The 22,136-nt window shown below is 38.2% G+C and overlaps 1 protein-coding gene across 2 annotated transcripts in view; it reads left to right on the plus strand.

Annotated features, from left to right (window-relative positions):
* LOC309798921 (uncharacterized protein) overlaps positions 1-22,112 on the plus strand; it is a gene marked incomplete at its 5' end in the record, with an annotated part of 38,281 nt that extends 16,169 nt beyond the window's left edge. For both annotated transcript variants that reach the window (XM_082611675.1, XM_082611676.1), the window contains one exon: positions 21,903-22,112. The remainder of the gene's footprint in view (positions 1-21,902) is intronic.
* Between the last annotated feature and the right edge of the window lie 24 nt (positions 22,113-22,136).

Consider the following 22,136-nt stretch of genomic DNA (forward strand, 5'->3'; position numbering starts at 1 on the left):
ATAAAGGAAAAACATGTAACATTTACTTAACACTTACTATGTCCAAACACTTTTTTTTTTTTTTTTTTTTTTTTTTACTTGCTGTATCTAATGTGATCCTTTCTACCGCATGGTAAGTATTATTATTATCCAGTTGTGTGGTTGGGGAAGCTGAGATCACCAACTAGTAAATGGTGAAACTGAACTTGAACTGTTGAAATGGAATCAGTGTCCCAAATCATTATGCTATTCTGGTAATTTTACTGTAACCTCCTGCTGTTATTAATGGCCATACTTATGGCTTCGTATAGCTTCTTTTTCTGCTATTTTCTTGCAATGCCATCTTGCTGCTGCTAATTCACTATTTCTTATCTGTGCTGGAAAACAGATAAGTAAACTTATTGTGTCTAAAATTAAGAGGAGGAAATGGGGGCTTCCCTGGTGGCGCAGTGGTTGAGAGTCTGCTTGCCGATGCAGGGGACACGGGTTCGTGCCCCGGTCTGGGAAGATACCACATGCCGCGGAGCGGCTGGGCCCATGAGCCATGGCCGCTGAGCCTGCGCTTCCGGAGCCTGTGCTCCGCAACGGGAGAGGCCACAACAGTGAGAGGCCCGCATACCGCAAAAAAAAAAAAAAAAAAAAAAAAAAGAGGAGGAAATGAATGAATATCTATGGTTTCTGTAACATCTTTTACGGGAAAAACTTTATTTTGTTGTTGTTCACTTTTTGATTCTCCATCACATTCTATTTAGTGAAAGTCCCAGAAAAGTGCCCCTTCTCAAATAACTTTATTTGAGTTAACTCATGCAATTGACCTGAACACAAGTTTCTCTAAGTAGTCAATAATGAGGCATTGGAGTGACAGTAATCTGGAAGCCATAATCTGTTTTCAGCCCTTGAGCTCATCCACCTGAAGGAGAGAGACAGTCGCTGGCTCAGTGAACCCACCACGGAGTGTCTATACTATAAACTGCTCAGCAGTATTAAATGACTGAAATGTTAAGTGGATAATACTTTGCCAAAGGAGCAGAGCTCACAGATTCAGAAGAGCTACTGAGCTCTAGAATACTTGTTAGAAATTGCCCTTTTGTTAGTTTACTCTTTCATTAGTGTATATTTTTCTTTACTACAGCTTCTTTTATTTTTATCATTTATATATCATTTGCATATGTATGTATCACAAAAAAAGACCAGAGAGCTCGAATTTGCTTCCATCACTGGCAGTAGAAAAAAGCCCACTTTTGTATGTGTACTACTTAAACAGCACAATAATGGGTAGTTACCCATGAATGGGTATTCATGTAGTTTCTTTCAGAAAAATGTTTGAGTCTGATTTCACTCATTCAGTTCATTTCATGCACATTTACCATGTGCCCAGCACTCTATAGGTACAAGACAACAGTAGTGAACAAAATCAATATGGTTCCTAGCTTCATTGAGATTATGTCTCTTGGTGTATGGCCTCATTGTATAATCAACTTTTATTTTTAAGTTATAACCCAAGGTCATCATAAAATACTACCTGTAAAATTTTTATAACAATATGAAACTTCTCAAATATAATCCCTCAGAAAATATGGGGCCAAATATAATCATTGAATTTTAGTGCTGAGATACATTTTTAAATAGGCATATATTATGCTTTTCTGCTGTCTTAAATTTCATTAGGTACTATATTAATTTCCTATTGCTACTGTAACAAATTGCCACAAGCTTAGCAGCTTAAAAGAACACAAATTTATTATTTTACAATCTGGAGGTCAGAAATCCAAAATGGTATCTTACTGGGCTAAAATCAACTTGTCATCAGGGCTTTGTTCCTTCTGGAGACTCTAGGGGAAAATCCACTTCCCTGTGTTTCCTAGCTTCTAGAGGCTTCCTGCATTCCTTGACTTGTGGCTTTGTTCCTCCATTTTCAAAGTGAAACACCACTTTGTTAACTGTGGTGAGATTATGGAAATTATTTTAATTTTTTTCTTTTCAGCATTTTCTGATAGATCATGTTTTCTTTTTATAATACAAAAAAAAGAACATTATGACAAGATTCTGTTCAGAAAACACTTTAAATTCCTGTGCAACTAGAGCATGAGTGCATAGAACAGATCAGTAGGAATTGAGGCTGTTCAGATCCAGTTGGAACCAGACCAAGACCAATATTGTAGCCTGGGTAATGATCTTAGCTTGACCTGATGAGCAGTGGAGAATTGTGGGAGATTTTTAAGCAGATGATTACCAATCATATTTGTAATTTAAAAACAAGCTGTAATTATAGATTTTACTAATATAAGATAAACTTTACTACTATTTTATAAACCCACCTTTTAGATTCACAAACTATAGTTGTCTCTGTTGTTAATCTAGGCCATTTCTTCATACCATCAGGCTGATACCAATTTTTAATTCACTTTACTATGAAAATGAAGCATTTACTTTATGCTCTTATGGATAAATGGCTGGATTCTTCACCTTTTGTCTATGGATATCTGGTTCATACTCAAACACTACTGTTTCAAGTGAATCAGAATTTCTCCATTGTCAATGGGAAGTGGAGTGGGAAAAATTTCAGCAAATTTTTATTATTCATTAGCCCCAAGTATCTTCTTGACCTTTGGCCAGGGGGTAAAGCAGTAGTGTTGATTAGTAGGTTTGGTTCTGATAGGTGGGATTTAGGACACAGATTTTCAGAAACATGCTTGTAGGGATCAGCAGAAGCTGCTGGGGGAGGAACTAATTGGGTGAGAACCATGCCTCCATCCCCAGCCCCAGACACAGGGACAGGACCACAAGGTAAATGCCTTATTTATCTACTTCATAGTATTTATTATGTTTTGTATGAGATTAATTTGAAAGAAAAGACGTAGGTTTGAAAATCTTGGAAAACACTATTCTAGCCCATTTTTAGAGTGACATTAGGAGCTATGGCTCTATACTCAGCTTATAATGAAATAATGGGTAAGCTCCTTGTCTAGCTGTGGCTTTACACACTCCTTAGATATCTACACACATACCACCCACTGCGTCTCATAATGCATCCAGCCTGCTAGGAGGATAAGAATTTAAATTTCATTTCAAGGGCACAACAGCTATTTCAAATATTTAGTCACTAAAGGAAATTAATCAAAGATTCCTTCATAATTATTGCCCTAATTATCTGAATAAATATTGTCTCCTAGAATTGGCTTACTTCCACTGAAAGCAGCTTACTGTCATGATCTAGCTCAGCAAACATGAATTATTATAGTTGCTTTGAACAAAATATGTAGTTTATAGTTGCTAGATTTAAAAATTACCCAATATACTTTCTTTTTTTTTAGTTGAAGTATAATTGACTGACATTATTATATTAGTTTCAGGTGTACAACATAGTGATTCGATATTTTTGTACATTGCAAAATGATCACCCCAATCAGTCCAGTTATCATCTGTCACCATACAAAGTTATTACAATATTATTGACTATATTCCCTATGCTATGACCTATTTATTTTTTAACTAGAAGTTTGTACCTCTAAATCTCCCTCACCTATTTCACTCATTCCCCCACCCTCTAATATACTTTCTTGAATGTGAATAACAAAGTACAAGCAAAACAAAACTGGATTTCTTTCGTTTTTGTTTTTGGGTTTTTTTTTTTTTTTGCGGTACGCGGGCCTCTCATTGCTGTGGCCTTTCCCGTTGTGGAGCACAGGCTCCGGACGCGCAGGCCCAGCGGTCATGGCTCACGGGCCCAGCCGCTCCGCGGCATGTGGGATTTTCCCGGACCGGGGCACGAACCCGTGTCCCCTGCATCGGCAGGCGGACTCTCAACCACTGTGCCACCAGGGAAGCCCTGGATTTATTTCTTAATTCTGACAAAAGTAGTCATCTTCTTATGACTGAAAGGAGAGAAGCAGAGCAATTACTTTTCAATATATTAATAGAATTCTATTCACTTGCTGAAGAGTGTATTTTGTAATACAATCTATTCAGTATGTTAGTTTTACTTTTTAAAAATTTGACCAGTGACTATCAAGCAATAATTAACTGAGTTCTGTCTACTTAGGATTAATACTACTGAAAACTGGTCTCAATTTTACTTTTATACAACAGCCTTAGTAAGTCAATGAAAAATCAGTCCCACAGCTACTGTTAATACGAAACTGTCTTTAAGTTTCTATTTAGCTGCATAAAAGAAACACCACTTTAATTTTTTTAATGAAATGGCTTTGTTATTAGTTAATATCAGGTTACTTTCACAAAATCACATATTGTATTGATGGATTACATCATTACAACTCAAGCTCTACCTTTTATTCAGTTTGGGCAAATGAAACCAAATTTCAAATAGGAGATTTCATATTTCTAAAAATATTGACTCATAGTAGTCAGATGACAAAGAAGGATGGGACAAGTCAATAAATACTAATTACTGACATCCACATAGGAACTGCAGATTTTCAAACCTTTTTCATAGGTATTATGCTCATAAGAATTGATTGTTTCACAACAATTATTATCATTTTTCTCCTCAAGTACCTTGAAGAACAGAAGATATGGAGGAGGTAAACACAAAAATATTTATGAAATTCAAAATAAGTGTTAAAACAAACTTAAAAGTGCTTGAATAAAAAAGTGCTTGAAGACATAGTTTAACTATTGGGCTGGCCAAAAAGTACATTCTGTTTTTAAGTAAAAATAAAAGACACATTTTTCATTTTCACCAAGAACTTTATTGAACAACGTATTCACCCTTTTGTTCCACTACCTTCTGCCATTTTTCAGGCAACTTCATCTTCTAATTCCATCTTCCCAAAACGTTTTATCTTTTTGAGCAAAGAACTATTCCAGGTGCCTTTTACTGTTCCTTTGCTTCCAGGGAATTGACATTTTTTTCCATTAAGAGAATTTTGTAAAGACCTAAATAAATGGAGATCCGAAGGTGCAGTGTCTGGTGAATATGGCAGATGAATCAGAACTTTCTACCCAAGCTGTAACAGTTTTTGCCTGGTCATCAAAGAAACATGCAGTCTTGCATTATCCTGATGGAAGATTACATGTTTTCTGTTGACTAATTCTGGATGCTTTTCGTCGAGTGCTGCTTTCAATTGGTCTAACTGGTAGCAGTGCTTGTTGGAATTAATCGTTTGGTTTTCCGGAAGGAGCTCATAATACAGGACTCCCTTCCAATCCCACCATATACACAACATTACCTTCTTTGGATAATGACCAGCCTTTGGTGTGGTTGGTGGCAGTTCATTTCGCTTGCCCCACAATTTCTTCCGTTCCACATTATTGTACAGTATCCACTTTTCATCGCCTGTCACAATTTGTTTTAAAAACAGAACGTTTTCACTACATTTAAGTAGAGAATTGATTGCATGGGGAAATATGGTCAAGAGGGTTTTTTTTCCAGCTTAACTTATGTGGAACCCAAACATCAAAGCGATTAACATAACCAAGCTGGTCCAAATGATTTTCAACGCTTGATTTGAATATTTTGGATATGTCGGCTCACTCCCGCGTGGTGTAACATTTATTGTTCTCGATTAATGTCTCGATTTGATTGCTATCAACTTCAACTGGTCTACCCGACCGTGGAGCATCGTCCCGTGAGAAAGCGCAAAACTTCGCAAACCACTTTTGAAACGTTCCATCAGTCACAGCACCTTCTCCATACACTGCACAAATCTTTTTGTGTGTTTCAGTTGCGTTTTTACCTTTCTTGAAATAATAAAGCATAATATGCCGAAAATGTTGCTTTTTTCTTCCATCTTCAATATTAAAATGGCTACACAAAAATTCACCAATTTAAAAAAAAAAAAAATTCACCAATTTTGATGTCTTTTTTAAAATGCATGCTGATATGACAGTTGTCACAATCAATCTAACAAAATTGCTTTGAATGAAGTTAAAGACAACTAAGTACTACTAGAGCCATCTTACAGAAAAACACCAAACGAATCTTTTGGCCAGCCCAATATTTTCATTACCCTCCTACTTATATCCTTTTTTAAAATATTTATTTATTTATTGGCTGCATTGGGTCTTTGTTGCTGCACACGGGCTTTCTCTAGTTGCGGCAGTCCAGGGCTACTCTTCCTTGCGGTGTGCAGGCTTCTCATTGTGGTGGCTTCTCTTGTTGTGGAGCACGGGCTCTAGGCGCGCAGGCTTCAGTAGTTGTGGCATGTGGGCTCAGTAGTTGTGGCTCGCGGGACCCAGAGCGCAGGCTCAGTAGTTGTGACACACAGGCTTAGTTGCTCTGAGACATGTGGGATCTTCCCGGACCAGGGCTCGAACCCGTATCCCCTGCATTGGCAGGCAGATTCTTAACCACTGCGCCACCAGGGAAGTCCCATCCCTTTTAAGAATAAAATTATATCATGCAATAGCAGAGCAATTTATATTCTGGGAAAAGAATAAAGAACATAATCTCATTTGTTAGAATGTAGTATAGTGTAAAGAGAACTAGCTTTGAGGTGAGAAATCTGGCTTAAGATCTTGCTCTACACTATTAGCTATGGGACTGGATCATGTCACTTAATTTCACTGTATCTCAGTTTTCCAGTTTAACAAATGGGATTAATATTTAGCTTGTAGGTTATTGTGAGGATGAATACACAGTAGTAATGGAAACTGTCATTATAAATATATAGATAGAAGTGCTTGCTTTTTCCTTTATCGCTGAGGTTCCCAATGTAGTGCTTTAAAGAAAAATGCTCTCCATTTTTTCTATTTTTCCTTCTATTCTTGATTATATTCTGAAAGTGTTCACATCTAAAAATGTTGCCTTATACCAACATTAAGAAGAAAAAAGTCCATCTGTAAAGCATTATCTGTTGGGCAGTAAAGTAAGGGTTAGGGAGAGCATAGAAGACAGATTTTTGGAGCATGACAGTGGATTATTATGAACTTAGATAATTATTCCTACTGTAGCTGCTGTTCAGATGTGATTTTGTTGCTGGAGCAAATAAAAACTGAGCCATTTATACAGAACCACTCCCTGAAGGAGATCTATGGGCTATTTGGGGGCAGGTTTATTTTGTTGGACCACTTCCATCACGGGAGGAGCAGCATTTTGTTCTCAATGGGATAGACACTATATATAGATTTTCCTTCTCTGCACATAAAGTTTATGCCAAAACCACCATCCATGGACTCATGGAGTGGCTTATCCTCTGTCACGGTATTCCATACACCATCACTTCTGATGAAGGAAGTCTTTGTATAGAAATAAAGAGTGGCAATGAGACTATGCTCATAGAATTCACCAGTCTTACCCTACCCTCCTCCCTTCCTAAATCCACTGGCTTGACAGAATGGTGGAATGGCTTTTTGAAAAATTATTTATGGTACCAGCTAAGTGGACTATGGCATAGCTTGTGCAGCTGAGGCAATGTCCTCCAGGGTGCAGTATTTGCTCTAAATTAGATAATAATATAGATGGTGTTCTTTCTCCTATAGCCAGGATTCATAGGTTCTGGGAAGTAAGGAGGTGAAAATGGGAGTGACTTTTTTTCATTATTATCCCTAGTGATCCACTAGTAAACTTTTGCTTTCTATCCCTGTGACTTTAGGTTCTGTTAGTGTAGAGGTCTTAGTTCCAAAGGGAGGAATGCTTCCACTAGAGGTCACAATAATGGTTCCATTAAACTGGAAATTGAGACTGCCACCTGGCCACTTTGGGCTCCTCATACCAATGAATCAACAGGCAAAACAGGTGATTACTGTACCTACTGTGGTGATTGATCCTAACTACCAAGGGGAAATTGTGTTACTACTGAATAATGGTGATAAGGAAGAATAAGTCTGAATTGTGGGAGATCTCCCAAAGTGCTCTTGTTACTCCCATGTCCTGAGATTTAAGTCAAGGAAAAAACTACAGCAACCCAATGTGGGTAGCAGAAGTGAAGGTTTGGGTCACCCTACCAGTCAAGGAACCAGGGCAATGGGACTACGGAATTAATAGTAGTTATAAAAATCAGCTACAACCATGTGAGCAGGAGTAAAAGTGAGGTCTGTAATAGTTATAAGTATTAAACTGAGAAAATTGCTTTCGCCACATCAGTGATTATAGAAACCTCTGAAATTTTTTATTTACCTTCTATTTGTGTCTATTCTGGAATTTCCATTTCAGAAGGAAAATAATTTTTTAAAAGTCTACTTTTCAAAATTAACTTTTAGCACATTACATAATGTCAAATAAGCCAACTAAATGTTTTCCACTAAGGTTTGAATAGTTTACCTATTCAAAATTAGCACACGAAAGCATAGCTGAGGCAGTGACAGCTCCCTATTAGTTGGTAAAGTGCTTTGTGGATATTCCTAAGCAGTATTCATACTTTATATTCTAGTTATTCATTCACTGTTACAGTTTCCAGGCTAACCTACAAACTCTATATAGGCTATTTTTTTCTCCTTTTTATATCCAGTACCCAGCTAATGTCCAGGTCCTAGAAATACTCTCTCTGCGACAAAAATGTTTACAATATATGTGGGATACAACTGAATGAATTAACACTGCATGTGTATAAATGAGTAATTCTAAAGTGACTAAAAATTGATGACTGTAAGTAAACATCCTTATAATCATTTAAGAAAGGTGTAATGAAAAGAAGTTCGGAATCTGAAAGATGGGAGTTTGCCAGCTTTGCAACTTGTTAGCTATTAAGCATTGGGCACCTCACTTAACCTCTCTGAGTCTCAGTTTCCTCTTTTGCAAAATGAGATAACATCTTAACATCTTGCAGCATTGTTATAATTAGATATAATTTACACACCTGACACAGTGCTTAGCTCAGAGTAGGTTCTCAATAAAAGGTAGTTCTATTATTATTTACTGCGTATGTCCAGGAGTAATTAAACAAGTCTTTGTATAAATCATTAAAATTTCTGAATTAACATATTGAGTTTACTAGAATTATTTAGAAAACGGAAAATAATGTATGATATTCTGCCTATAGCAGGATTTTTAAAAAAAAAAAAACCTTAGAATACTCTTCTAGACCTTGAGAAAATCCTTCAAACTTTGAGTCTTTTTTTTTAATTAATTTATTTTTTTAAATTAAAAATTTTTTTTTAATTTTTTTTTTTGGCTGCATTGGGTTTTCGTTGCTATGCGTGGGCTTTCGCTAGTTGCGGTGAGTGGGGGCTACTCTTCCTCATGTGCCCGGGCTTCTCATTGCGGTAGATTCACTTGTTGTGGAGCACGGGCTCTAGGCGAGCAGGCTTCAGTACTTGCAGCACGCTGGCTCAGTAGTTGTGGCATGTGGGCCCTAGGGCTCAGGCTCAGTAGTTGTGGCGCACGGGCTTTGTTGCTCTGAGGCATGTGGGCTCTTCTCGGACCAGGGCTCGAACCCGTGTCCCCTTCATTTGCAGGCAGATTCTTAACCACTGCGCCAGCAGGGAAGTCCAAACTTTGAGTCTTGAGAAATGTCACCTATAAAATCTTCATCTGGGCTTCCCTAGAGCCAGGGCTCCACAATAAGAGAAGCCACCAAAAAAAAAAAAAAAAAAAAGAGAGAAGCCAGCACAATGAGAAGCCCCCGCACCGCAACAAAGAGTAGCCCCTGCTCGCCACAATTAGAGAAAGCCCACGCACAGCAACCAAGACCCAACACAGCCAAAATTAAATAAATAAAATAAATAAATTTTTTAAATAAATAAATACATAAATAAAATAAAATCTTCATCTATAAAATCTTCATCTTCAATACCTATCCTACCTATTACAGAATTCTTGGAAGAATCGAATCTACAAATGAATTTTGTAAACTATAAATGCTAAACAAATGCTAATTATTGTTTTTATATCTTCCATCTGAGTGCTTCAGCTATCATTGTGACTTTTTTTGTCACTGCACTATTATAACAATGCATTTTTACCTCCTTGTCCATTTTCTTAAGAAAAATCAGAGCTAAGGGCTTCCCTGGTGGCGCAGTGGTTGAGAGTCCGCCTGCCGATGCAGGGGACACGGGTTCGTGCCCCAGTCCAGGAAGATCCCACATGCCGCGGAGCGGCTGGGCCCGTGAGCCACGGCCGCTGAGCCTGCGCATCTGGAGCCTGTGCTCCGCAACGGGCGAGGCCACAACAGTGAGAGGCCCGCGTACCGCCAAAAAAAAAAAGAAAAATCAGAACTAAAATTTGCCACTTTCTTCAAAAGCTATCATGAGCCCAATGATCTAATGTTTGTTACAAATTCATAAAATTCTCAGCCCAAGAGACATAGATATTGAAATAGCCAAAAGAAAATTTAAAAGCAAAGTGTTATGTATCATTCTGTACTCATCATCATAGTTCTGCTCATTGAAAGCCTACGGTCGTTGAAGTCGACTTAGAAACTTGAAAAGTCAGTGGCACATTTCATCAGGCACCATATGTGCCATTGACTCTCCTCTTAACCTTTACTTTAGAAACTTTAGGACAAGAGCTTTGTATAAACAAACCAAGATGGCCTTCAGCATTATAGGAACATTGACTGTGTGTGTTTATGAGGTGAGGGTCATGTCGTTTGGGTTTTTTTTATGTGGCTTCACAGCTGATAGTTCCTAAATTTAGCTGCCTATCAGAATCGCCCAGAAATTTGCCCCAGATCTATAGTGACAAAATAATAAGAGGAGTCCTAGAAAGAGTATTTTGAACAAATTCCATGTCCTTCTTATTGGGAACCTCTGGCTCATCTTGTGGTACTGTTTTTCTTTTCTCCATTTTTAGTGCTTTTTCCCTTGCTAGTGGTTCTGTACTTCTCAGGATTCCCAATGTCAGAATGAAATCTATCTGATATGTCATTAACATCCTAGTGTGACTTAATTTAATATGCCATTTCTTTAGAAATGCTAATGGTGGAATTTGGGACTCTGATAGCATGGAGTGGGGGTGGAGGAGGAAGGAGAAGCTTTGCTTCCTGGCCCCGCAAATGGCATTACTTAGGGAAAGCTTCCTTTTATTACCTTCCCATAAAGTCAGCCCTACATATAAATTATGCACCACTAAAAAGAGATGAATTTCAGGAAGAGAAAATGCAAGCAAAGTCAATGGAAAATCTGGATAGCACCTGGAATCTTGACTAGCAAGTCCCTACAAAGCTCCCTGCTTTTTCTTTTTTCTTTTAAAAATGAGAGCAAATGTATGCAAACTTTCTTATGGAATAGTGGCTTGTTCTCACTGGAGTTACTTAACATGGGCTGGGTCCCCACATAGTAGGGATGTTGTAAGGGGATTCAGACATTGGGTTAGAATCTCTCAATAACTTTAACATTTTTTTTTCATCTCAAAGACTTTACAATCCTTTGACATAGCAAAAATTACTCTTTTGGTTTAATATTTCCCCAGTTTGTGACAAGTAGGATTAAAGCCTTTACTTTTTTTTTTAACATCTTTATTTAAGTATAATTGCTTTACAATGTTGTGTTAGTTTCTGCTGTACAACAGAGTGAATCAGCTATATGTATACATATATCCCCATATCCCCTCCCTCCTACCCTCCCTATCCCAACCCTCTAGGTCCTCACAAAGCATCAAGCCGATCTCCCTGTGCTATGTGGCTGCTTCCCATTAGCTATCTATTTTACATTTGGTAGTGTATGTATGTCAGTGCCACTCGCTCACTTCGTCCCAGCTTACCCTTCCCCCTCTGTGTCCTGAAGTCCATTCTCTACATCTGCATCTTATTCATGCCCTGCCACTAGGTTCATCAGTACCGTTTTTTTATTCCATATATATGCGTTAGCATACGGTATTTGTTTTTCTGTTTCTGACTTACTTCACTCTGTGTGAGAGAATCTAGGTGCATCCACCTCACTACAAATAACTCAATTTCATTCCTTTTTATGGCTAACATTCCATTGTATACATATGCCACATCTTCTTTATCCATTCATCTGTCGATGGACATTTAGGTTGCTTCCATGTCCTGAAAGCCTTTACTTTTTTTTTTTAATAGTTCTTTTTTTAAAATTTATCTATTTAATTTATTTATTTTTGGCTGCATTGGGTCTTCGTTGCTGTGCGCGGGCATTCTCTAGTTGCAGAGAGTGGGGGGCTACTCTTCTTTGTGGTGCGCGGGCTTCTCATCACGGTGGCTTCTCTTGTTGCGGAGCACGGGCTCTAGAATGTAGGCTCAGTAGTTGTGGCACATGGGCTCAGTAGTTGTGGCTTGCGGGTTCCAGAGCGCAGGCTCAGTAGTTGTGGCGCACGGGCTTAGTTGCTCCGTGGCATGTGGGATCTCCCCGGACCAGGGCTTGAACCCGTGTCCCCTGCATTGGCAGGTGGATTCTTAACTACTGCACCACCAGGGAAGCCCCAAGCTTTACTTTCAATATATGTCTGTTAGCTCCTTCAGTTTGACCTTTCCCTGGAAGCCTCTGCCCAGGGCTGCCATAAGGCTTATAGAGGACAATTTCAGGACAGAAAGACAGTCCAAACAGCTCTTGAAGTTGCTCTCATGGTCTAGGCACTCCTTATTTCTCCTGTGGATTATTGCATTAGCCCCCTAATTACTTCTGGTCTCTTGTCCTCATATTCACCTTCCGAATTCATCTTCTGAACTATTGCCAGGGCCCAATTTCTAAATGTAAATCTGCTTATATCAATTTCAATGGGCACCCCATTACCTTCCAGATAAAGTTCACATTCCTTACAATGCATGTATGAGGCCTTTTAATGATCTGCCTTTTCATCATTCCCACTATGTTAGTATTCTTGCCACAAAGCATTTGCAATTCCTTAAGTTCTCTAGATCTTCTTATGTTTCTGAGATTGTGTAAAAACTGCTCCCTCTGCCTAAGACAGCATTCCCTTTATTTTGCTAATCTTTATCGGTTCCCTCAATATCCAACTTTGTTATCATTCTGTTGACATGGTCTTTGACCCATAAGAGTGTGAAAGTGTCCCTCTATTGAAGTCCAGTGGTATCCTGATACATCTCATTATCACAGTAAATACAGTGTGTTGGAATTGATTTTCTTATCCATCTTCCTTATTAGACTGTGAGAGCCTTGAAAGTAGGGACTAGTTTCATTATATATTTCTCAGTGTCTAGTACAAAAAAATGCAATAATAAATATTTCTGAAATTAATGACTCTCAGAATAGATCACTCCTAAGTCTATGATCTATGAGGTCAGATTCATGGTTAGCCCTCAAGATAACCATCACCTATAGAAATTGTATTGAGTGGAAAAAACTGTGAGGTTGGCTATTGAAATACAGTCCAGCATACAAATTCTGAATGGAGAGTAGACCTAGAAGTTCAAAAAGGTGTCCATGAAGTTGTAAGAATGGAATAGGAATGGAATTGGTAGAAGTGCAATTACTTTCTTGAGTTTTTCCAGGGACAGTCCTTGTGATAGCTTAGATTTCAACTATCCTGTGTTCTTATTTGAAGAAAAATACCTAGAAGTCAGGCCCTATGCATTAGTTAACTCTTTTTTCTCCTTGAAATCTTGAGGACTAATTTGTGATTATAATAGTAGATAGAATAAGTAATTTTGTGTAAATGAAGTATAACAAGTGATCATAGTAAAATTATACATTAGGTGAATCACTTCACATGCAACCCTACAAATGATAACAGTATTGTATTTGCTCAAGTGACTTCAGTATAAATTAGGTACTATATGTGTACTTATAGCAGCCTCTAGTAAGTGTTTGTTATAAAAGGAGCCTACAAATAGTCAAATTAAAAATACATATTAAGATTATTTTAAAATACAGGTTTATATTTTTACTAGAAAAATGTCCTCTCCAATGTCCAATTTACCATTAACTTTTTCATTTTTGTTACCTCTTGATCAAGTAGAAATGTAACCTGTAAAACCAGCATTATATCCCTTAACCCAGCAGTCCCCAACCTTTCTGGAACCAGGGACTGGTTTTGCGGAAGACAATTTTTCCACGGACTTGGGGCGGGGGAGGGGAGGGTTCAGGCGGTAATGCCAGCGATGGGGAGCGGCAGATGAAGCTTAGTTTGCTCACCCACTGCTCACTTCCTGCTGTGCAGCCCAGTTCCTAGCAGGCCACAGACCGGTACTGGTCCTCAGCCCAGGGGTTGGGGACCCCTGCCTTAACCCATACACATATACACACACTCATATATATGTACGGTACAGATAGGTAGGTATGTATGTAGAGAGCTAGATATAAGGATTTTATGATACAGACCCTTGTTTTATAAATAAATGTAGTTGGGAAAACAGACTAAATATAATATATAAGGAATAGGTACTTCTGGGAGTGGGATGAACTGGGAGATTGGGATTGACATATATACACTACTATGTTTAAAATAGGTAACTTATGAGAACCTACTGTTTAGCACAGGGAACTCTACTCAGTGCTTTGTGGTGACCTAAATGGGAAGGAAATCCAAAAAAGGGTGGATAACTGTATACATATGGCTGATTCACTTTGCTGTACAGAAGAAACTGACCCAGCAGTGTAAAGCAACTATACTCCAAAAAAAAAAAAAAGAAAGAAAGAAAAAGAAATAGGTACTTCCAAGATCTTTTTACAGTGCTGAGTCTCAATCCTCTGACGTCCTTCACACCATTAGACCTTTAGGGTATATATATCTGCCCTAGACCCTAGGACATGTTTAAACAGGTCTCTTCAGAGTTTAGCATTAAACTTGGTGTCTTCTAATTCAATAGAATTTACTTCGAAGAAAATTTTATTTTCCTAGGGAGGAAGCTATCTTAAATCCTTGGATACATTGTTAACAGATAAATACTGAGGTGGCTATATGCCAATTACATTTCACTTAAAAAATAAATAAATACTGAGGTGGGATCAGAGGGAAGAAACAGAATTAAAATACAACAATAACCATTTCCTTTAAACAATACCTAAGAAAATAATAATAGTCACCACTTATTAATTTTTTCCTATGTGCCAGGTAACTCACAACTTTATGTGGTAGTTAATATTATCTCTATTTTTTAATTTAGGAAAACAAAGCTCAGAGAGATTAAGTAATGACCAAAGTCATGGAGCTCGACAGTGACATAGCCAGGATTTTATCAGACACTGACTCTAAAGTCTTGTTTTTCCTAATTAAGCTATTGTTAAATAGGGAAAAAATTATTCTTCCAAATATCACCTTTCTTTCATGCCTCTTTTCTCCAGTGTCCTTTGTTCCTTGTGACACAGAAGCCCATCTGTCTATTGTTTCCTTTTCCTTTTGCTCTCAATTTAGAAACAAACTGTCTTCAGAACATCCTTTCACAGCAGGTGGAAAACTTGTCAAAATCCCAAGTACAGCAGAATTACCAAATTTAAAAGTGATGAAACACTGCACAGACCATCATGGGAAGGGTACACAAAAAAACTGGTAACATATTTGAGAAGAACTGGATGACTGGAGGCCAGTGGTTAGAGGCAAACCTTACTCTGTGTGTGTGTGTGGGGGGGTGTATGCACATGCTTGTACACATGTGTATATATAATCTTGCATGGCTTGACTTTTTCTTAAACACTAAGTTTCTGCATTACCTATTTTAAAGAGGTGATTATTCAGAATGAGACCTATTAACAAAGGCTTCTCGGTTATTTTGTGTCTCGTGTGTGTAGGTTGATGCACAGAGCCTTGGCTCTTGTTTCACCCTAGATTTTGCCCTCCTAGGAAAAGCTAGTCAGCTCAGTTGCTGACTAGTCAAAAGCACTACCACCTGATCTCTGTAAATATGGCCAGAGGATGCCATAGCCCATCATCCACTTTCTGTACCTCCACAATGTGAGCTTTACACAGTAGTACCAACTCAGCATCCATAGAGGATTCAGTTTTGTGACCGCCTCATATATCTTGGAGTAAATCAGTTCCTTGTGATAATCGTGTTGACATTGTATTCTGAGAATTCCCTCAGGAATCCAATTCAGGTTTCCAGTCTTGTTCATTTAAAAATTGTCATGGGAAAAAATTGACTGCTAATATAAGATAATCCTTTTATTTTTTTAATTACTATTTCTTGATGGTATTTTTCATTTAAACAATGAATCAGCTACTCTCTTTCCCGGACGCCTACTTTAATTTTAACAAGCTGATTTTATTTATTTATTTTTCTTCTGTATTTTATTTTATCTTGTTTTTCTGTTTTTTTTAAAGTTTCCTTTTTTTTCACAACTCACACACACACACTGTATTTTATTTTTACAAGAGATAAATAAACTGACACCAAGCATTGTAAATGGATGACCACAACAAAAGCAACAATGATTGCAATTACCAAACACGAAACACACTCATACTATGTCATGATATTGACATTCAGTCCAGTAATCTTCCACTGTAACAGCTCCTTTACTTTGCAGTGAAAATTGATTTGTATATTGTATTTTATTTTTTTAATTATTTTTTACTGGAGTATAGTTGCTTTACAATGTTGTGTTAGTTTCTTGCTGTACAGCAAAAGGAATCAGTCATACGTATACATATATCCACTCTTTTTTAGATTTCCTTCCCATTTAGGTCACCACAGAGCACTGAGTAGAGTTCCCTGTGCTATACATTAGGTTTTCATGAGTTATCTATTTTACACATAGTAGTGCATATATGTCAGTCCCAGTCTCCCAATTCATCCCACCCCCCTCCTCCCCCCTTGGTGTCCATATATTTGTTCTCTACGTCTGTGTCTCTATTTCTGCCTTGCAAACAGGTTCATCTGTACCATTTTTCTAGATTCCACATATATGCGTTAATATACGATATTTGTTTTTCTCTTTCTGACTTACTTCACCCTGTATGACAGTCTCTGTGTCCGTCCACATCTCTACAAATCACCCAGTTTCGTTCCTTTTTATGGCTGAGTAATATTCCATTGTATGTATGTATTACATCTTCTTTATCCATTCCTCTGTCGATGGACATTTAGGTTGCTTCCATGTCCTGGCTATTGTAAATAGTGCTACAATGAACATTGGGGTGCATGCATCCTTTCGAATTATGGTTTTCTCCAGATATATGCCCAGGAGTGGGATTGCTGGGTCATATGGTAGCTCTATTTTTAGTTTTTTAAGGAAACTCCATACTGTTCTCCACAGTGGCTGTACCAATTTACATTCCCACCAACAGTGCAGGAGGGTTCCCTTTTCTCCACACCCTCTCCAGCATTTATTTTTTGTAGATTTTTTTTATTAGTTTCTGCTTTATAACAAAGTGAATCACTCATACATATACATATGTTCCCATATTTCTTCCCTCTTGCGTCTCCCTCTCTCCCACCCTCCCGATCCCACCCCTCTAGGTGGTCACAAAGCACTGAGATGATCTCCCTGTGCTCTGCGGCTGCTTCCCACTATCTATCTACCTTACGTTTGGTAGTGTATATATGCCCATGCCTCTCTTTCGCTTTGTCACAGCTTACCCTTCCCCCTCCCCATATCCTCAAGTCCATTAGATTTTTTTGATGATGGCCATTCTGACCGGTGTGAGGTGATATCTCAGTATAGTTTTGATTTGCATTTCTCTAATAATTAGCGATGTTGAGCATCTTTTCATGTTTGTTGGCCATCTGTATGTCTTCTTTGAAGAAATGTCTATTTAGGTTTTCCACCCATTTTTTGATTGGGTTTTTTTTTTGATATTGAGCTGCATAAGCTGTTTGTATATTTTGAAGATTAATCCCTTGTCAGTTGCTTTGTTTGCAAATATTTTCTCCCATTCTGAGGGTTGTCTTTTTGTTTTGTTTATGGTTTCCTTTGTTGTGCAAAAGCTTTTAATTAACAAGTTAATATTAATAAGTGAAGAAGCTGCAGTATTTAGAGGTTTATTGGTTTGTTATGTGTCAATCATAAATATTATGATTATTATTTTTATTCCATCACAGAAGGATTATCCAAATGCAATCTATGGGACAGATAAAAATTGGTTAGCATGGGACTTGTTGATAGTGAATAGAGACCAAATGACAAAGTTAACCTAAGAAACACATCACTGCAGCAGAAACAAATCTTTGAGCTTGTGGACCCAGTGGATCAATTTTCCTTTTCAGATAAAAGAATGAAGCAGTGATAGTGGTGATAAAATGCACCTCTTTGTCTTTCCTTGGAAGTAACTGGCAGCTTCAATTCCTGAAGTTCTCTGTATCTACTCAATGTAATAAACTTCTTCCTTTAATCTTGGATGATGAATAGCACCTTAATCACAGGTTACACAAATGGGCACCATTTCTTTATGGTACTTGACTTCAATCCCTTTTCCTTTTGCCACCCTAGGCTTATTGACATCCATGGTTCATGATTTTTTGTTTCTTTCAAATGCAAAGTTGGCTGTGGGGTGGGATCCTTTGAGATTAACTCAACCTCATTGCATATCAGAAGAAAAAGTGTGTTCACCTTTAAGGATTGAGGGGCATGGAAAATAAAATGAGTTCCTTCATTTATTTATTAGTAATTAGAACAGTTGTCCCCTTCCAGCTCCTTTCCCAGCTCCTAATAATGTGCTCTTTAGAGCCAAGAGGGCTTCTTTAGAACATTCTTTCCTAGTGATGGGAGGCAGTCGTTTTTCTCCTTCCTTCTCCTTACTCTCCCCCAAATCCAGTGTTTCTTTACACCAATTTAGACTAAGTAGTTCTACTTCAGGAATTCTCCTCAGAGAAGCAGGCTGACACCCTCTCAGTGCTACTCTGTATTTAGTACTGTAATAAGTGCTAAATGACCACACTAGAAGAACAAATGCTTTATGATTAATTTATCATAGAAAAGGTGGAGGAGCTTTCTCCTATTTAAAGCTCATCTCTGCCTCTGAGCTTTGATGCCTCTCCTCTTTCACCTTTCTAGGAACCCACACACCAATTATGCTTATTTTCTTCTGGTTACTCAAATTTTTTTCGCACGCCTCTCACTGTTGTGGCCTCTCCCATTGTGGAGCACAGGCTCCAGACGTGCAGGCTCAGTGGCCATGGCTCATGGGCCCAGCTGCTCCGCAGCATGTGGGATCTTCCCAGACCGGGGCACGAACCCGTGTCCCCTGCATCGGCAGGCGGACTCTCAACCACTGCGCCACCAGGGAAGCCCTGGTTACTCAAATTTTTATCACCTGAATCCTTTCCCACCATCATTTCAGCATGCTTTACTCTCATTCAGTTTAATCCAAAGCAAAACAAAAGCCACTTTTGACCTATACTTCCTTTACTGCCTTATCGTTTTTTCACCTACAAAATAACTTATTTTGCACTTCTATCTCCATTTCCTCACCTGTGCTTCTTTCTGGCCTCTGCTCTCACTCTCCCAAACAACTGTGGATAAGGTTATTGAAGCCTTCCCATATCACTAAATCCAAGACATTTTCCTGTTCTCACCTCACTTGATGAGTACATCCTGATCTTAATAAGCACTTGACACTGTTGAATACTATCTATTTCCTTCCAGAAACACTCTGTTGGCTTTCCTTAATTTACTCTTAACTCTCTTGCTGTTCCTTTCTCTCCTTTTGTTAGTTTATTTTCCTCTACAGGGCATTCAGTGTTGTAGTACCTCAAGCCTTGTTTCTAGGCCTTCTTCTCTTCTCATTCTAAACTTACTCCTAGCAATCTCATTCAACCAGCAGCTTCATTTATACCAACAACTCCTGAATAAATATTTCTAGGACAGACTTCTCTGGCTTAACCCAAAATGGGGTTGATTTGCTTCCTATATACCTATATTGAATTCTAAACTTTCCCAGGGATGAAAGTCATTGCCATCCATCCCTCCAAATTCTAAATAATAACAAAATAACAGAAAACACTATCCCCCCTTTCTAATCTAGCCTCAAATTCTATTGATTCTACCTCCTAAAAAAATCTCTCAAATCTTCCCTCTTCTCTTCATCTCCATTGTCATAACCCTATTCAAGAAGTCTCTCAATGTATTTTTTTTTTTTTGCTCAAGAGTCTTTTTATTTCCATAATAAAATTTAGCACTAAAGAGGACTAGTTATAGTTATTTGGGTTTAAAATAATATTTATTAACACAACTTTTAAAATCTGGTGTTCCATAAGACATTAGTGTCAATTTTCAAAATTTGCTATTCTCTCTTTATATAATCTAGACATATGTAAGTCTAAACATCATTTTGATATTTAGTCTGTAAACTTATTATTGTATCCCTGAATGCATAGAGCATAGCACAGTGCCTGGAACACAAAAAGCACTTAATAAGTGTTAGATGAATGAATAAGTGTTCAAAATTAGTTTCTTTTCTCTTTTATTTTCTCCCAACTTCCTCTAAATAAAAACTAAAGCTTTCCATTTTGGTAGTTAGGTGTTACTCCTGATTATAATCTGTAAGATTTCACTCTATGTATTTAGGTTTCTAATCCACTCAGAATTACATAATATGGATGATGGTTTTGGCTATTAAGAAGATGAAGGCAAGATTCTGTAAATATGGACAGAATCCCTAACATGTCCCCAAATTGTGATTTGTAGTAGTGAAAATGTTATGAAGAGCTAACCTATTTTCCTTCTTGAATGGGAAATCTAAGGAAAAAACAATCTCTAGGATTCCTAAATCTTGCAGAAGTTCCCTCCTCTTTGATACTCCAGGTCCATAGAGCCAAGCCAATCAGATTTTTTCCTGTTCTTCACTTTTTTTGGTGAGGAAAGGGTTTTCTAGGAAATACTGAACTTTCCTTTCCCTAAAAGTAGGCCAGAGTAAACAATCAAACTTTAAATGCAATAATCTTTAATACTTTAAACCAGCTGTTAAAAACAAAACAGGTCCAAAATGGAGTCACTTATGCTAAGCCCCACAACACCAAACCTAATTACACTTTTGGGCGTCTGCAGAAATGGAATCTTAAACTAGTCAGTCAGGAATTACCTGATCAGCACTAGTGAGGTAGTCTTCCTGATAGACCCCCACTATGCCCTAAAGGAAAGCAACCTTCACACAACCAATTCACTTTTTGCTAGTATGATTTCCTTGTCCCGCCCTCTTCTGCCTATAAAAGTCTTTCATTTTATACAGCTCCTTTTTACCTGATAGATGACATGCTGCCCAATTCCTGAATTGTTGGATAAAGCCAGTATCTTTAAATTTTACTCAGTTGAATTTTTTTTAACGCAACTAATCTGAATGTCATTTTTCCCCTTTAAGTCATTATCAGTTTAAGATGAATGCTGAAAGGATGATTGACATGATCTTTGGGGTTTGCTTTAAAATATTCCAGATATTTTAAACAAGAGAGAGATGAAACAAGAATGAAAAATGTTGATACAATTTCTGAAATTCTAGATGTTTATTATACTTTTCTTTGAGATTTTCCACAATAAAAAGTTTTAAAATTTTAGCTTTTTCTATTTTTCACTCTCTGAACTTCCTTGAGAGGGGTCCTGGCCACAGGAGGAGGAAAACTGCACAACCATTCCTTCGCAAACCTCTGCCTGTCTATTCCTGAATCCTCAGGAGAGGCTTTAATCTTTGTTATACAGGTTTCACCTGCTGTCCCAAAGCAGCGCGTTCCTATGAAACCTTTTGGAAGCCAAAAAGGCATAAAGTGAGGAAGCAATTACCCTAGAAGACATCTTGCTAAGGAAATAAAGCACAGATGTTCAAATACACAGTTCAAAGCTATGGCAGGGAGATGCTGAGTACAGTTTCCCAAGACAGAGCTTGGCGATGCCACTGCAGCCTCTAACACGGCTGCTGCAAAACAAACGCTGACTACTATCTTAAATTTTCGCCTTTTCCCATAAAAGTGAAAATCACATTTCTTTCCACTAGCAAAAATAGGCACTAATATGGGTCTTCGGTAAAAGCGAAGCGGCCTGTTGGTGAACTTTCTAACAGCAGAGGAATACCTGTATTCGTTATTAACATATAACAAATATCTATAGATTTCATTTTAAAACAAAGAAAGCTGGCTTTCCGCACATAACCCAAGCTGGGGGGCGGGGAGTGGGCGTTATTAAATCTCCGCCAGTATTATCCCAACCTCTTTTTATAACCAGAGTATCACAATTCCTTCCAGGAACGGCCCTTTTGCCCCTCACGTCACAAGACTGGGGAGAAAGTGCAGAGCGTCGGTAGATCTCCGTTCCAGGGCTCAGCCCTCCAGAGAAGGAAGCCTCGTCCTCTTCAGGCCTCAGTTTCCACCGAGTGAAAGAATAACCGGGCGATCATACCGGCCCCCGGCCCCTCCCGGCCGGCGGGCAGCCCCGCCCCGCCCCGAGGGCGGAGACCGGGCGGAGCAGCGCGCTCTCCT

The sequence above is a fragment of the Mesoplodon mirus genome (genome assembly GCF_964341445.2).
Source record: "Mesoplodon mirus genome assembly, chromosome: 2".
NCBI lineage: Eukaryota > Metazoa > Chordata > Mammalia > Artiodactyla > Ziphiidae > Mesoplodon > Mesoplodon mirus.